The 17,318-nt window shown below is 47.3% G+C and overlaps 2 non-coding genes across 2 annotated transcripts; both read right to left on the reverse strand.

Moving 5' to 3' along the window:
- Positions 1–6,085: 6,085 nt before the first annotated feature.
- Positions 6,086–6,204, reverse strand: LOC137500616 (5S ribosomal RNA). Its single transcript, XR_011018124.1, has one exon. It is a non-coding gene; the product is annotated as a 5S ribosomal RNA (ribosomal RNA).
- Positions 6,205–15,482: 9,278 nt separating this feature from the next.
- On the reverse strand, positions 15,483–15,601 carry LOC137500617 (5S ribosomal RNA). Its single transcript, XR_011018125.1, has one exon. It is a non-coding gene; the product is annotated as a 5S ribosomal RNA (ribosomal RNA).
- Positions 15,602–17,318: the final 1,717 nt, after the last annotated feature.

Here is a 17,318-nt window from a genome sequence, read left to right on the forward strand (position 1 = left end):
ATGTACTTCTTGATAGCCTGCAGAGAAGATCCACCTCGTTCCTTCAGGCTCTTGATGGCACTGCCCACCATCTCGGAGGTTTTCGGATGGGCAGGCTTGGTGCGAGGTTTCTTCGATGCAGAAGCCTTGCTCTTCTTGGGCGACGCCTGGGCCGGAGCCGAGGCGGGTGCAGATGCTGCCGATGCTGTTGCTGTGTCAGCCATGGTCACGATGAGAATGTGTTCGCGCGCTCCCTGGTCATCCGTATGTTCCACCTATCTCCGAGGAGATAGGTGGTTTGTAACGTGCCGATACCGGTGCGCTATTCCGCGCTCCTCTGTCGGACTGTTGTGTGTGTTAGTGTCAGTTGTGTGAATTATTGTGTTTTATTTGACAGTTTATGTATGCTCATGGTCACCCATCCAGTGGGTGACCACGCTCAATGTTGCTTTGACAGTATGTGTGCTCGCGGTCACCCATCCAGTGGGCGACCACGCCCGATGTTGCTTTGGCAGTTTGTGTGTGTATTTTATTTTTATTGTTGTGTGTGTGAGTGTTGATCGTATGTGTTATGTGTGTGTGGCCGTGTGTGTATGTGTGTAACCAAGACTCGCTACATTCAGTGTCACGGTGACACAGCAGTACGTGTTTGTCGGTTGTGGCACACCCTCTTGCGTTCGGAGGTTTGCAATGGGAATTACCGACGTCGTTAAGCAGTGACTCATACATAGGTGACTGGCGCCACCATATTTGTGTGAGTGTGCGGTGTTAAATTTGGAAAAGCATCGGTTAGGTGTTAATTTCTGAGGAAAATATTGAGCATCTGTAATTGGCAGTTTGTTGGCACCCGCATCGGCTGTACCCTTGTTCTGTGGTTTAGGAAGTGAGGGTTTAATTTGGGAAGAAAGATTCTTGGCGGGACGTGGATACTTGGTCTTGGATTCAGGGGCTCAGCTACTCGATCCACTGAGTTGACCCTGAATTGTAAGCAGTTAGTTGAAGGGGGGGGGGATAGGGGGCGGGGACAGGGAGGGAACCAACAGTCCAGGTTCTCGTCCAGGGAGAGTGATGTCCCTGGCCAGGGAGAGTGAAGTCCCTAGTTTTAACGAGAGAGGAAGGTTGGCTGGGCACTCGTCCCGGGTAGGAGTCCTAGGCATAAGGAGAGTGAAGTCCCTATGTTTTACGAGTGAGGGAAACCGGTCGCAGGCGAGGAGGGTGCCTTTGACCGGGGGGGGGTCCTAGGTTACAGTGCGAACCGTAAAGAAGGACTTGGATGGGGGAGATCATGGGGCAGGGAGGGGTACGTTTGATTTAACGGTCAAACGCACTAGGCGGACCAATTTGTGGCTATCAGTTACCCTCTGTTGCCCGAGTCGTGACAGGGCTAGTTTTTTATACGTGGTTAACGCCACAGACAAGTCACGAACTCAGGACAGCAGGGCAACGTCAGTTACGTAGTCTGTTGCAGGGCTGCCGCGTGTGTTCGCGCGCTCCCCTGGTTATCTGAGTGTATCAGGCTACTCGGACCGCGCAGGAAACAGCAGTGGCTGGCTGTCGGGTGGGTTGCGCGGCGACAAGTTGGGGACGTGCTTCCCCTTTCTCGTGCTCCCTGCGTCTTTAAGGGGTGGGTTACAATCAGGGTTCGGTTAGGAAGGGATAGTCAAAGGTTTGACGCTGCTCCTCAGGTGGCAGAAGTACTCGTCACCTTGCTTCGGGCGTCCTGATGGAGGTGCGTTCGATGGGCAGCATTTCACCAGCCGCCTCTCCATGCCGACGTTTAGGGGCGGCCGTCGTCGTCGCGACGCCCCCGGGAGTGACCCCCTCTTACCTGAAGGAAGCCCAATCCTTCCTCTAGCAATGGAGCTGAACGGCCATCCTCAGGCTCTAACCCCTTCCGAGTGAGAGCAAAGGCAAGTCAGCCTTTAGGTAGTTTTCCACAGAGTGAAGCAGACCTGCTGTAATCTGCCTCTTGTAGCTTTGCTTGAAAGGACCTACAGGATAAAGGACATAAGTTAGAAGCTAGCCTCCATGACTCGTTCGACTCCTGCTTTCCTGCTGGTAGCGCCAATCTCGTAAAGTCCTAGCCTTTAGGCCTCTATTTATAAGGCTCTCAACTCTGTACAGTCTCTCACATCCAGCAGCTTTCAGCCCCTGTCGGGGGTCGAAAGCTCAGGTTGGGAAAAGGGACAGCCTGCCCAAGGGAACCTCTAGATGTTTCTTAGGGCATAATTAAATTTCCAGTTCGCTACAGAGCCTGTACCGCCTCAGGAGAGGCTTCACCCCTCGCCTGCTGGATGGAGGCATTGTGAGTCGTATCTTACTGCCTCCAGTGGGCTGCGAAGGCAGGATCGAGAACACCGTGACGGAGGAAGGGGCAGTCAGTCCAGACTCTTCAAAGAACAGATTTCCTGTACCAGGAGATGATAAGTCTGTCAGTTTGATAGACCTGGCAACATCCCTTACCTTCGGTCAAATTTCTTTAGGATGAGAGACCCTTTGAGACAGCAACTCAGCAGATTTATTGGAAGGAAGGAAGGAAGGAAGGAAGGAAGGAAGGAAGGAAGGAAGGAAGGAAGGAAGGAAGGACCATGGTTTCCCAACAAACTTCTCTGCAAGACATTGCCACAACTTACAAGGGAAAAAATGTAAAGGTTTGAGGTGCTGCAACACTCATACAGCTAACATCTCACTTAAATGGTCCTGAAAGAAAGAAAGAAAGAAAGAAAGAAAGAAAGAAAGAAAGACAGAAAGAAAGAAAGAAAGAAAGAAAGAAAGGAAAATAATAATAATAATAATAATAATAATAATAATAATAATAATAATAATAATAATAATAATAATAATAATAAGAAGAAGAAGAAGAAGAAGAAGAAGAAGAAGAAGAAGAAGAAGTTGTGTTTAATGACCCTTCAATAGGAGTTTATTTTTTGAGAGAAGCTAGTGTTTTTACCTTGAATATGTATACTCTGAACGAGGTGAAGCAGAATTTGAAGCCAACTGATCGCGCCGAGACTCGATCTTGCTACCCACCTTCATCATACAGAGTAGCGTATGACGATGATGATGATGATGATGATGATGATGATGATGATGGTAGTAATAACTGTATCCAAAATTCAGGTAACATCAGTTTTTACTCGCAAAATGGTTTCATGATTTCTTTGGCTAAGAGAACCAAGCGGTAACCCTAACCTCGAAAATGAATTGTCGCTCTCGATTTATAAGATGCCCTTTCTTTCTTCGGCCTAGTCGCTATCTAGTCGGCAGTCGTTTGAAATCGTGCAGGTTTCTGCATGGTTCGACGTGCGTATCCTACTAGCAGTTGAAGTCAGCGTGAAATTAAGTACAGTACAGTAACTATGTGTAAGATCTCCTTCACTTGGTGAGACAAGTTGTAGGGCCAAATAAAGGTACAGAGAGCAGAGAGAGCATTACATAACATAGAGCTAAATATGCACTGTACTTGGGTTGATGGTGTATTATACTGAACGCCCTCTTCCCCCCCTCCCCCTGCCATTACATCTTTACTGAATGATTCTGCACAACGTTCCCTGCTGTTAATATTAATCCCCTACTGGGTTTTAGCTTAACGGTATCACTCGGTAATCATCATCATCATGACAGCCTCTGTCCTTCATGCTAAAAATCAGCTGCAGAGAAAAGGACCCTTTGTGTTCTTGCCATTATTATTATTATTATTATTATTATTATTATTATTATTATTATTATTATTATTATTATTATTATTATTATCATTATCATTTACCTCAGCGAATGAAAGCCCATGTATGAACATTTTTTTGTACATAAGCAACGATCAGCTGCTTTACCGACACCTTGTAATCCAAGAAAGAAAGAAAGAAAGAAAGAAAGAAAGAAAGAAAGAAAGTAAGTATAGGGGTACCTAACCACTCCTGAAAACTACTTTCATTGAAGGTTGTACTAGGCCAAACTCTAGAGACCTCTTACTAAATGGTACCATACTACAGGGCAGGTGTAAAAAATAGTTAATGAAACCGTATAATGAAAGGTACAGACTTAAGAGCAAGTGGCGTACTGGCTTATTATCCCTCCCTTCCAGGACCCTTCTTGCAACCACTAACCACCACCTACACCCCTGCCCAAGCAGTATTCGAGCATCGGGCTGTGTGATGTGGTCGCCTTAGAAGTTTGTGCTAGACAATACCCCAAAGAAAGTAGGTGGTTTAAGACAGGCAATAAAGTTTTAAGTTTTACTCCTCTTCCCTCAAATATGAAGAGAAGTACACCATAATGAGGGGTACTAAGCCATTTAAATTCATGACAGAGACCTGATGATTCTTAGCCCTGCTGATCTAGGGTGACACTTGATATAACCAGGCCAGACCCAGTACCTGAATATTTTTAGGTTATCCAAGCCAAACCTGGGTTATATATTGCCCGAAATATGTAGCATCTACCCTGTAATTAGAAGATGCAGGTGTGACTTCACGACTGGTGATGATATAACGGAGCACAATTTAGCATGTTAGGTACTAGTAGATCCACGATCAGCCCTAGCCGTGTCTGATGCAGAAATCCTAACCTGACTTGGGAAGAACGGTAACTTATTTCTTTCTTTCTTTCTTTCTTTCTTTCTTTCCTTGAACGCTAGCCTGTAGTAGTAAGGCAAGAGGCAGTGATCAGGTGGTCAGCAAAAGGACACATTATTGCTTGAGTTCGAAATTGTCCACTGCCTTAAGTAATAGTCGTATTAGTAGCAGTAATGGTGGTGGTGGTACTACTAGTAAGGTTATGTTCACTATTATCTTACGCCTTTCGTAGATGCCGAGGTGCCGGAAGTTTGTCCCGCAGGAGTTCTTTTTATGCGCCCATATCTACAGACCATCGAAATATCACACGAGTGAGCCGGTGTCGAACCTGTCAAGTAGGGCTCAGAATGGTCTAATTTTAATTCTAGGACGGTAACAGTAACTATACGGAGTTCCGATTCGTTCTACTCAATTTATCACTTGCCAAAAGATCGGTCAGCTGACGTACAAACAACAAAAACGAGTGCTTTCCTCCCTTCACCTAACCTAAAACGTCACGACTCTTTGAACTAACCCTTGTCGTCAAAAGGTTACCTTCTCAGTCTTATTTGAAGGGCGTCTCGTCTTTGATAGAAATGAAAGAGTTTTACAAGTTCCTAGGCTTCAAAACTACGTTACATCGCAACACACGCACTTCGAAGATAGCGGGCTGTGTGTAGGCCACTGTACTGCACTGGTGCCCTACCGTTCGTAAGGAAGCCCGGGAGAGACACGAGCGTACTACAAACTTGTAACTTATTGCCGAACCGTGTCGTAATTTGAATAGCTACTTACCTGAAAGAACATAAAAGGAAATTGTTCGACTCTTTGAGGGGCTGCTAAATGCCGCGGTCGGTTGCTAGGACATGGCTTTCATTGTAATCACGACAGTGTCGATGACGTTGCATGGAAACCACCTTCCTCGCGATTTTCAAGGTGGGCGGGGAGTTTAGAAGCCTCGTTCCGCCCTTTAATAATCTTAATATTGGGAGAAATAGGACGTAGAATGATGTTATGTGCCATAAGAGGCCTGCAGGATAAGCTACACTAACCTAAAAGAATAAGAACAGCAAGTTTAGACATAGGGACGTACGATAGGAGGTACGAAAGTTAAAATCCTGGCACGAGTAATTGGAAGCGGTGCTAGGCTCAGCAAGGGTCCCCTAGGTCGACACACACACACACACACACACACACACACACACACACACACACACACAGAGAGAGAGAGAGAGAGAGAGAGAGAGAGAGAGAGAGACGACGAATAATAATAATAATAATAATAATAATAATAATAATAATAATAATAATAATAATAATAACAACAACGATGATGATGATGTCGCCGCCGCCAGGTTAGGCCGGTCACCTAGGAGGAAATGCAATACTACGCTAAGCTTCGTTCCTGTATAGCCACGGGGTCGAAGAGCAGCAAAAGGTCTAGCTAGTTTCAGACGTAACAAAAAACGTGATTTAAGCAATTTCTGCTGGCCTGAGGCAAAAGTTGAAAGTAAGTTGTCGTACTGGGACTGGGAAACTTGGTAAAAAGGGAATTGAGCCAACGGCACGTGGTGTTCCCAAGCGGTCACCCATCCAAGTACTGACCACGCCCAATGTTGCTTAACTGCGGTGATCGGACGAGAACCGGTGTATTCAACATGGTATGGCCGTTGGCGAGAGAACGGAGCTTGAAACGTCCATACGAACCGCAAAGCGAGTTTCCTGGAGGTCTTTGTGGCGCGGGGGCGTTGGCAATGGTGCAGGGGTGTGCTCGGAGGTCGCCGTCGCGGAGCGGGCGCGGGTGGTTGTCGCGCTCCGCGGCGAAACGTACCCTAACTCGACTTAACCCCACTTCTCGTAACCTAACCCCAAAAAAACGCGCGCGCTGGCGCGCGCGCGCACACACACACGGGAAGTGTCGAGGGTTGTAATAATAATAATAATAATAATAATAATAATTACTGAAGGTGGTTGTGAAGGGGCCGGCGCTGTAGCGCAGGGGCAGCGTGCCTGCCTCGTAGCTGGGGGGCCCGGGTTCAATTCCCGGCCAGGCAAAGGAATTTTACCTCGATCTAATGGCTGCTTTGAGGTCCACTCAGCCTGCTTGCTTAGGGGCTGTAGTGCCATGGGGCTTGGTCTGGTTTTCATTGTAAAGGACAAAGCAGGAGGATTTTTAGCAATAAGGTAATGTAGTAGTAGTAGTAGTAGTAGTTCTTCCCTCCTTAGCTTATGATTTGAATGTTTTGCACTGTCTTTCGATGTATATGAAGTAGGACAGATAGATAAAATCAGAGTGGAGTTGATAACAAGGCTAACAGATGCTGCTCTTTTTTTTAAAGGTGTGGTGGCCCTGAAAAGGGCCGTTTGTTAAGAATGCAGCAAGGCAGAAAACCTGGCACCTTACTTGGAGCTGGTGTATTTGGTAACTGCCTTGGTACCCTCACTGACGGCGTGCTTGGCCAGCTCACCGGGCAACAGGAGGCGGACGGCAGTCTGGATCTCCCGACTGGTGATGGTGGAGCGCTTGTTGTAGTGGGCCAGACGGGAAGCCTCAGCGGCGATGCGCTCGAAGATGTCGTTGACAAAGCTGTTCATGATGCTCATCGCCTTGCTGGAGATGCCAGTATCAGGATGTACCTGTTTAAGCACCTTGTAGATGTAGATGGCATAGCTTTCCTTCCTCTTGCGCTTCTTCTTCTTGTCTCCCTTGGAGATGTTCTTCTGGGCCTTGCCGGCTTTCTTGGCTGCCTTTCCGCTTGTCTTGGGTGGCATGGTTGTCTGGGATGTCTCCTAGAAAGTAAATTTTTCGGCCCCCTTGCAATTCTTTTTAAGACCGAGAGGGCTGCATGCGACTAGCCAATGAGCGCAAGCTTACTGCAGCCTTATTGGTTGGCTCGTAACGTTGAGCAACCTTGCAGGCTACAAAACTGGTGCGCAGAGTGATTCGGTATCATTTTCCCTTCGAAGTAGAGCAGCAGAGCATCATAGCATCATGTCAGGACGAGGAAAGGGAGGAAAAGTGAAGGGCAAGTCCAAGAGTCGCTCCAGCCGTGCAGGCCTGCAGTTCCCTGTCGGCCGTATCCACCGTCTCCTCCGCAAGGGAAACTACGCTGAGCGAGTGGGTGCTGGGGCTCCTGTGTACCTGGCTGCAGTCATGGAATACCTGGCAGCTGAAGTTCTTGAGTTGGCGGGCAATGCAGCCCGTGACAACAAGAAGACCAGGATCATCCCTCGTCACTTACAGTTGGCCATCCGTAACGACGAGGAGTTGAACAAGTTGCTGTCTGGAGTGACCATTGCCCAGGGTGGTGTTCTGCCCAACATCCAGGCAGTGCTCCTGCCTAAGAAGACCGAGAAGAAGGCTTAAGTTCCTGTTCTCGGTCAGGGCGTTGGCTCACCGGAAAAATATAAATAAACGGCCCTTTTCAGGGCCACCAACTCCTTAAGATAAGAGCTGTTTGTCTATCATGCTGCTATAGCTATCTTAGCAGAAGTATGGAGAAATCCTGAAGTGATAGAGCAGTTCAGACAACTCTCCTAATAATAATGATAATAATAACAATAATGAGACACTGCAAATATGAGGGCATCTGTAACATTAGCCAGGAGAGCACAAGAATAGCCTTTCCTTTGAGGTTATTTATTTAAGGGGGAAATGAGTAAGGTAGCTCCAGGCCCCTCTTAATATTTAATTTTCAGAAGGGAAGGAAGAAGGAAGTACATTATAGATTTCTTTTCATTTCATTTATGCTGTATAATTCTGTTCTTGACTGCTGGATACTACCAACCTATGCATGTAAGAACACACACTTAACTAGAAAGGAAAGGAAAGGATACTTAAAGTAGTATATTTACAATACTTTGTCTTTTAGACGTGCACAGCAAGGAAGATAATGTTTGTTTTCTCTTGTTAGCATTAAAATGTAGACATCATAACTGATAATGAGGGCTTTTTTCCGTGCAGGTTTCGGGGAGATGACTGTTTTGAGAGGGAGAATAGCGCAAGCTACGTTAGAGGAGTACTGTAAGTGGGACTCTGTGCTCTTTTGAGAGGTAAGTGGTGGCCCTGAAAAGGGCCGTTTTTTAAATACTGCATGCTCACAAACGGGAGCACGCTCGGAGGAGACTTAACCACCAAAACCGTACAGGGTGCGTCCCTGCCTCTTGAGAGCATAGACGACATCCATGGCGGTCACGGTCTTCCTCTTGGCGTGCTCGGTGTAGGTGACGGCATCCCGGATAACGTTCTCCAGGAATACCTTGAGCACGCCACGGGTCTCCTCGTAGATAAGTCCCGAAATACGCTTGACTCCACCTCTGCGAGCGAGACGTCTGATGGCAGGCTTAGTGATGCCCTGGATGTTGTCTCGGAGCACCTTCCTGTGACGCTTGGCGCCTCCTTTGCCGAGTCCCTTGCCTCCCTTGCCTCGTCCGGTCATGATAGATCAGTAGAGCTGCGAGTTCAGAGCTAGAATGCGGCTGGCACTCGAGGCCCCTCGCTTTTGTTGAAAGTGCCTGGCCCCGGTGACGTCAGCACCGCCCGGCCAATGGGAGTGCAGCTGCTACCGAGGGTGGGGGAAGCGAAGCAATAAAACAGTCGGGCAGCAAGCCCCCGAACCATTCTTCCTGGGACGAGTCGACAGTGAGCACGTGATGGCCCGTACTAAGCAGACTGCACGTAAATCTACCGGAGGCAAGGCCCCGCGCAAGCAACTGGCCACCAAGGCTGCCCGTAAGAGCGCGCCTGCCACCGGAGGAGTGAAGAAGCCTCATCGCTACAGGCCCGGTACCGTGGCCCTGCGTGAGATCAGACGCTACCAGAAGAGCACTGAGCTTCTGATCCGCAAGCTGCCCTTCCAGCGGCTGGTGAGAGAGATAGCTCAGGACTTCAAGACCGACCTGCGCTTCCAGAGCTCGGCTGTCATGGCCTTGCAGGAGGCCAGTGAGGCCTACCTGGTGGGTCTTTTTGAAGACACCAACTTGTGTGCCATCCACGCCAAGCGTGTCACCATCATGCCTAAGGACATCCAGCTCGCCCGCCGCATCCGTGGCGAACGTGCCTAAGTCCGGTGCTTGTCTTATGGCTGGAGCTTTACCAAACGGCCCTTTTCAGGGCCACCAAAATTTCCTAGAAGAGTAGTTATTGTCTCTCTGGTCTAGGATAGAAGGAAAACGAAAAGAAAAAAAGCTAGTGGTTCCTCTAGGTTCAAGGAAAAATCTAAGAGTAACAGAATATAATAATAATAACAATAATAATAATAATAATAATAATAATAATAATAATAATAATAATCTTGAGTATTGAGTACAATAATTCATTAATTAATATCTAGGACGTGATAGTAATAATAATAATAATAATAATAATAATAATAATAATAATAATAACAACAACAACAGCAACAGCAAAAGTGCAGTAAGTAAGGATAAAGAAAAATGTAGTTAAGTACAATAATAATGAAATTTGAAGAGTGAGTCGCCCCGCAATGAGACAAACTAGCCTGTTTAGGAGGCAGAGATAGGAGAGGCCAGGGTTCCAGCCTTGGACAGTGACTGACATAATATGCTCTCTTGGGGAATAAAATTGATGGCCCTGATAAGGGCCGTTTTTCCTCTGCTCCTACGAGAGCAAGAGGTGCGTGTAGAAGGAAGCAAGAACATGAAATGTCCTCACTTCCTTTTTGCTGGTGCCTTTTTAGGCGAGGCCTTGGGCTTAGCGGCCTTTTTAGGCTTAGGTGCCTTAGGTTTCTTAGTGGGCACCTTGGCGGCCTTCTTAGCCTTGGAAGGAGCCTTCTGCTTGGGTTTGGGAGCAGGAGCGGCCTTCTTCTTCTCGGCAGGCTTTTTGGAAATGGCTTTCTTGGCTGCAGCCTTGGCTCCACCAGCCTTCTTCGCCTTGGGGATGCGCTTCTCCTTGGGGGCAGCGGACCGCTTGACAGGGGCTGCGCTGGCCTTCTCCGGCTTGGCAGCCGAAGCGAGCTTGAAGGAACCTGAAGCTCCCTTCCCCTTGGTCTGGACCAGCTCTCCGGAAGCCACGGCAGATTTCAGGTACTTCTTGATGAAAGGGGCCAGCTTCTCAGAGTCCACCTTGTAGTTGGCAGAGATGTACTTCTTGATAGCCTGCAGAGAAGATCCACCTCGTTCCTTCAGGCTCTTGATGGCACTGCCCAACCATCTCGGAGGTTTTCGGATGGGCAGGCTTGGTGCGAGGTTTCTTCGATGCAGAAGCCTTGCTCTTCTTGGGCGACGCCTGGGCCGGAGCCGAGGCGGGTGCAGATGCTGCCGATGCTGTTGCTGTGTCAGCCATGGTCACGATGAGAATGTGTTCGCGCGCTCCCCTGGTTATCTGAGTGTATCAGGCTACTCGGACCGCGCAGGAAACAGCAGTGGCTGGCTGTCGGGTGGGTTGCGCGGCGACAAGTTGGGGACGTGCTTCCTAGCTCCTTTCTCGTGCTCCCTGCGTCTTTAAGGGGTGGGTTACAATCAGGGTTCGGTTAGGAAGGGATAGTCAAAGGTTTGACGCTGCTCCTCAGGTGGCAGAAGTACTCGTCACCTTGCTTCGGGCGTCCTGATGGAGGTGCGTTCGATGGGCAGCATTTCACCAGCCGCCTCTCCATGCCGACGTTTAGGGGCGGCCGTCGTCGTCGCGACGCCCCCGGGAGTGACCCCCTCTTACCTGAAGGAAGCCTTCCTCTAGCAATGGAGCTGAACGGCCATCCTCAGGCTCTAACCCCTTCCGAGTGAGAGCAAAGGCAAGTCAGCCTTTAGGTAGTTTTCCACAGAGTGAAGCAGACCTGCTGTAATCTGCCTCTTGTAGCTTTGCTTGAAAGGACCTACAGGATAAAGGACATAAGTTAGAAGCTAGCCTCCATGACTCGTTCGACTCCTGCTTTCCTGCTGGTAGCGCCAATCTCGTAAAGTCCTAGCCTTTAGGCCTCTATTTATAAGGCTCTCAACTCTGTACAGTCTCTCACATCCAGCAGCTTTCAGCCCCTGTCGGGGGTCGAAAGCTCAGGTTGGGAAAAGGGACAGCCTGCCCAAGGGAACCTCTAGATGTTTCTTAGGGCATAATTAAATTTCCAGTTCGCTACAGAGCCTGTACCGCCTCAGGAGAGGCTTCACCCCTCGCCTGCTGGATGGAGGCATTGTGAGTCGTATCTTACTGCCTCCAGTGGGCTGCGAAGGCAGGATCGAGAACACCGTGACGGAGGAAGGGGCAGTCAGTCCAGACTCTTCAAAGAACAGATTTCCTGTACCAGGAGATGATAAGTCTGTCAGTTTGATAGACCTGGCAACATCCCTTACCTTCGGTCAAATTTCTTTAGGATGAGAGACCCTTTGAGACAGCAACTCAGCAGATTTATTGGAAGGAAGGAAGGAAGGAAGGAAGGAAGGAAGGAAGGAAGGAAGGAAGGAAGGAAGGAAGGAAGGACCATGGTTTCCCAACAAACTTCTCTGCAAGACATTGCCACAACTTACAAGGGAAAAAATGTAAAGGTTTGAGGTGCTGCAACACTCATACAGCTAACATCTCACTTAAATGGTCCTGAAAGAAAGAAAGAAAGAAAGAAAGAAAGAAAGAAAGAAAGACAGAAAGAAAGAAAGAAAGAAAGAAAGGAATAATAATAATAATAATAATAATAATAATAATAATAATAATAATAATAATAATAATAATAATAATAATAAGAAGAAGAAGAAGAAGAAGAAGAAGAAGAAGAAGAAGAAGAAGAAGAAGAAGAAGAAGTTGTGTTTAATGACCCTTCAATAGGAGTTTATTTTTTGAGAGAAGCTAGTGTTTTTACCTTGAATATGTATACTCTGAACGAGGTGAAGCAGAATTTGAAGCCAACTGATCGCGCCGAGACTCGATCTTGCTACCCACCTTCATCATACAGAGTAGCGTATGACGATGATGATGATGATGATGATGATGATGATGATGATGGTAGTAATAACTGTATCCAAAATTCAGGTAACATCAGTTTTTACTCGCAAAATGGTTTCATGATTTCTTTGGCTAAGAGAACCAAGCGGTAACCCTAACCTCGAAAATGAATTGTCGCTCTCGATTTATAAGATGCCCTTTCTTTCTTCGGCCTAGTCGCTATCTAGTCGGCAGTCGTTTGAAATCGTGCAGGTTTCTGCATGGTTCGACGTGCGTATCCTACTAGCAGTTGAAGTCAGCGTGAAATTAAGTACAGTACAGTAACTATGTGTAAGATCTCCTTCACTTGGTGAGACAAGTTGTAGGGCCAAATAAAGGTACAGAGAGCAGAGAGAGCATTACATAACATAGAGCTAAATATGCACTGTACTTGGGTTGATGGTGTATTATACTGAACGCCCTCTTCCCCCCCTCCCCCTGCCATTACATCTTTACTGAATGATTCTGCACAACGTTCCCTGCTGTTAATATTAATCCCCTACTGGGTTTTAGCTTAACGGTATCACTCGGTAATCATCATCATCATGACAGCCTCTGTCCTTCATGCTAAAAATCAGCTGCAGAGAAAAGGACCCTTTGTGTTCTTGCCATTATTATTATTATTATTATTATTATTATTATTATTATTATTATTATTATTATTATTATCATTATCATTTACCTCAGCGAATGAAAGCCCATGTATGAACATTTTTTTGTACATAAGCAACGATCAGCTGCTTTACCGACACCTTGTAATCCAAGAAAGAAAGAAAGAAAGAAAGAAAGAAAGAAAGAAAGAAAGTAAGTATAGGGGTACCTAACCACTCCTGAAAACTACTTTCATTGAAGGTTGTACTAGGCCAAACTCTAGAGACCTCTTACTAAATGGTACCATACTACAGGGCAGGTGTAAAAAATAGTTAATGAAACCGTATAATGAAAGGTACAGACTTAAGAGCAAGTGGCGTACTGGCTTATTATCCCTCCCTTCCAGGACCCTTCTTGCAACCACTAACCACCACCTACACCCCTGCCCAAGCAGTATTCGAGCATCGGGCTGTGTGATGTGGTCGCCTTAGAAGTTTGTGCTAGACAATACCCCAAAGAAAGTAGGTGGTTTAAGACAGGCAATAAAGTTTTAAGTTTTACTCCTCTTCCCTCAAATATGAAGAGAAGTACACCATAATGAGGGGTACTAAGCCATTTAAATTCATGACAGAGACCTGATGATTCTTAGCCCTGCTGATCTAGGGTGACACTTGATATAACCAGGCCAGACCCAGTACCTGAATATTTTTAGGTTATCCAAGCCAAACCTGGGTTATATATTGCCCGAAATATGTAGCATCTACCCTGTAATTAGAAGATGCAGGTGTGACTTCACGACTGGTGATGATATAACGGAGCACAATTTAGCATGTTAGGTACTAGTAGATCCACGATCAGCCCTAGCCGTGTCTGATGCAGAAATCCTAACCTGACTTGGGAAGAACGGTAACTTATTTCTTTCTTTCTTTCTTTCTTTCTTTCTTTCCTTGAACGCTAGCCTGTAGTAGTAAGGCAAGAGGCAGTGATCAGGTGGTCAGCAAAAGGACACATTATTGCTTGAGTTCGAAATTGTCCACTGCCTTAAGTAATAGTCGTATTAGTAGCAGTAATGGTGGTGGTGGTACTACTAGTAAGGTTATGTTCACTATTATCTTACGCCTTTCGTAGATGCCGAGGTGCCGGAAGTTTGTCCCGCAGGAGTTCTTTTTATGCGCCCATATCTACAGACCATCGAAATATCACACGAGTGAGCCGGTGTCGAACCTGTCAAGTAGGGCTCAGAATGGTCTAATTTTAATTCTAGGACGGTAACAGTAACTATACGGAGTTCCGATTCGTTCTACTCAATTTATCACTTGCCAAAAGATCGGTCAGCTGACGTACAAACAACAAAAACGAGTGCTTTCCTCCCTTCACCTAACCTAAAACGTCACGACTCTTTGAACTAACCCTTGTCGTCAAAAGGTTACCTTCTCAGTCTTATTTGAAGGGCGTCTCGTCTTTGATAGAAATGAAAGAGTTTTACAAGTTCCTAGGCTTCAAAACTACGTTACATCGCAACACACGCACTTCGAAGATAGCGGGCTGTGTGTAGGCCACTGTACTGCACTGGTGCCCTACCGTTCGTAAGGAAGCCCGGGAGAGACACGAGCGTACTACAAACTTGTAACTTATTGCCGAACCGTGTCGTAATTTGAATAGCTACTTACCTGAAAGAACATAAAAGGAAATTGTTCGACTCTTTGAGGGGCTGCTAAATGCCGCGGTCGGTTGCTAGGACATGGCTTTCATTGTAATCACGACAGTGTCGATGACGTTGCATGGAAACCACCTTCCTCGCGATTTTCAAGGTGGGCGGGGAGTTTAGAAGCCTCGTTCCGCCCTTTAATAATCTTAATATTGGGAGAAATAGGACGTAGAATGATGTTATGTGCCATAAGAGGCCTGCAGGATAAGCTACACTAACCTAAAAGAATAAGAACAGCAAGTTTAGACATAGGGACGTACGATAGGAGGTACGAAAGTTAAAATCCTGGCACGAGTAATTGGAAGCGGTGCTAGGCTCAGCAAGGGTCCCCTAGGTCGACACACACACACACACACACACACACACACACACACACACACACACACACAGAGAGAGAGAGAGAGAGAGAGAGAGAGAGAGAGAGAGAGACGACGAATAATAATAATAATAATAATAATAATAATAATAATAATAATAATAATAATAATAATAATAACAACAACGATGATGATGATGTCGCCGCCGCCAGGTTAGGCCGGTCACCTAGGAGGAAATGCAATACTACGCTAAGCTTCGTTCCTGTATAGCCACGGGGTCGAAGAGCAGCAAAAGGTCTAGCTAGTTTCAGACGTAACAAAAAACGTGATTTAAGCAATTTCTGCTGGCCTGAGGCAAAAGTTGAAAGTAAGTTGTCGTACTGGGACTGGGAAACTTGGTAAAAAGGGAATTGAGCCAACGGCACGTGGTGTTCCCAAGCGGTCACCCATCCAAGTACTGACCACGCCCAATGTTGCTTAACTGCGGTGATCGGACGAGAACCGGTGTATTCAACATGGTATGGCCGTTGGCGAGAGAACGGAGCTTGAAACGTCCATACGAACCGCAAAGCGAGTTTCCTGGAGGTCTTTGTGGCGCGGGGGCGTTGGCAATGGTGCAGGGGTGTGCTCGGAGGTCGCCGTCGCGGAGCGGGCGCGGGTGGTTGTCGCGCTCCGCGGCGAAACGTACCCTAACTCGACTTAACCCCACTTCTCGTAACCTAACCCCAAAAAAACGCGCGCGCTGGCGCGCGCGCGCACACACACACGGGAAGTGTCGAGGGTTGTAATAATAATAATAATAATAATAATAATAATTACTGAAGGTGGTTGTGAAGGGGCCGGCGCTGTAGCGCAGGGGCAGCGTGCCTGCCTCGTAGCTGGGGGGCCCGGGTTCAATTCCCGGCCAGGCAAAGGAATTTTACCTCGATCTAATGGCTGCTTTGAGGTCCACTCAGCCTGCTTGCTTAGGGGCTGTAGTGCCATGGGGCTTGGTCTGGTTTTCATTGTAAAGGACAAAGCAGGAGGATTTTTAGCAATAAGGTAATGTAGTAGTAGTAGTAGTAGTAGTTCTTCCCTCCTTAGCTTATGATTTGAATGTTTTGCACTGTCTTTCGATGTATATGAAGTAGGACAGATAGATAAAATCAGAGTGGAGTTGATAACAAGGCTAACAGATGCTGCTCTTTTTTTTAAAGGTGTGGTGGCCCTGAAAAGGGCCGTTTGTTAAGAATGCAGCAAGGCAGAAAACCTGGCACCTTACTTGGAGCTGGTGTATTTGGTAACTGCCTTGGTACCCTCACTGACGGCGTGCTTGGCCAGCTCACCGGGCAACAGGAGGCGGACGGCAGTCTGGATCTCCCGACTGGTGATGGTGGAGCGCTTGTTGTAGTGGGCCAGACGGGAAGCCTCAGCGGCGATGCGCTCGAAGATGTCGTTGACAAAGCTGTTCATGATGCTCATCGCCTTGCTGGAGATGCCAGTATCAGGATGTACCTGTTTAAGCACCTTGTAGATGTAGATGGCATAGCTTTCCTTCCTCTTGCGCTTCTTCTTCTTGTCTCCCTTGGAGATGTTCTTCTGGGCCTTGCCGGCTTTCTTGGCTGCCTTTCCGCTTGTCTTGGGTGGCATGGTTGTCTGGGATGTCTCCTAGAAAGTAAATTTTTCGGCCCCCTTGCAATTCTTTTTAAGACCGAGAGGGCTGCATGCGACTAGCCAATGAGCGCAAGCTTACTGCAGCCTTATTGGTTGGCTCGTAACGTTGAGCAACCTTGCAGGCTACAAAACTGGTGCGCAGAGTGATTCGGTATCATTTTCCCTTCGAAGTAGAGCAGCAGAGCATCATAGCATCATGTCAGGACGAGGAAAGGGAGGAAAAGTGAAGGGCAAGTCCAAGAGTCGCTCCAGCCGTGCAGGCCTGCAGTTCCCTGTCGGCCGTATCCACCGTCTCCTCCGCAAGGGAAACTACGCTGAGCGAGTGGGTGCTGGGGCTCCTGTGTACCTGGCTGCAGTCATGGAATACCTGGCAGCTGAAGTTCTTGAGTTGGCGGGCAATGCAGCCCGTGACAACAAGAAGACCAGGATCATCCCTCGTCACTTACAGTTGGCCATCCGTAACGACGAGGAGTTGAACAAGTTGCTGTCTGGAGTGACCATTGCCCAGGGTGGTGTTCTGCCCAACATCCAGGCAGTGCTCCTGCCTAAGAAGACCGAGAAGAAGGCTTAAGTTCCTGTTCTCGGTCAGGGCGTTG

The sequence above is a fragment of the Anabrus simplex genome, chromosome 4, assembly GCF_040414725.1.
Source record: "Anabrus simplex isolate iqAnaSimp1 chromosome 4, ASM4041472v1, whole genome shotgun sequence".
NCBI classification, from domain to species: Eukaryota; Metazoa; Arthropoda; class Insecta; order Orthoptera; family Tettigoniidae; genus Anabrus; species Anabrus simplex.